A 699-nucleotide genomic window follows, 5' to 3' on the forward strand; every position below is an offset into this window, starting at 1 on the left:
GATGTGGATGTTGGAGACCTACCCACTTGGAGAACCACTCAAAGTGTGTGCAGAAAGGATTGGTAGAAAATGCCAGAAGGGTATTTGAGGGCATATGCCTTTTTTTCTCCATTAAGGGAGGAACATAATGTCTTATTACCCTCAAATTCCACTCTATTTGTTAACCATGTGCAGAGAATTTAGCCATTAAAATTCATGTGTTAAGGAACAGGNCTCTATTTGTTAACCATGTGCAGAGAATTTAGCCATTAAAATTCATGTGTTAAGGAACAGGCAACAGAGATTGTCCCCAGGAGGGAAGCTGATGATTGAAAGAGACTTTTTTCACTGTCTCCGTTTGGTACTGCATGAATTTTGCATCATATACATGTATTTTCTGATTAATTGTAAAAACCAAAAAAACCATGGCTCAACTTAATGAGTAACAAGAGTAATAGAGGAATCCTCTGACATACTATGTTTGGCTATCATCTTCCCCATGTATTTTGTTTTACTGTAGTAAAAAAGGGAAGAAAGGAGGAAAGGTAGGAAGGTAGGAGAAGAAATGGAAAGGAAAGGAAGGGAATACAGGCTGGTATAACAAAGTGTACAATTTGTGCTGATCCAATTTCTCCTTTGGGGAAAAAAACACATCAGAGAACTAAGTAAATATGATTTAAATGTACAAAATAAAAATTGAGGAAAAGACATCATGTCAAG

This window comes from Galeopterus variegatus, unplaced genomic scaffold, assembly GCF_000696425.1.
Source record: "Galeopterus variegatus unplaced genomic scaffold, G_variegatus-3.0.2 Scaffold6424, whole genome shotgun sequence".
In the NCBI taxonomy this organism is placed as follows: domain Eukaryota; kingdom Metazoa; phylum Chordata; class Mammalia; order Dermoptera; family Cynocephalidae; genus Galeopterus; species Galeopterus variegatus.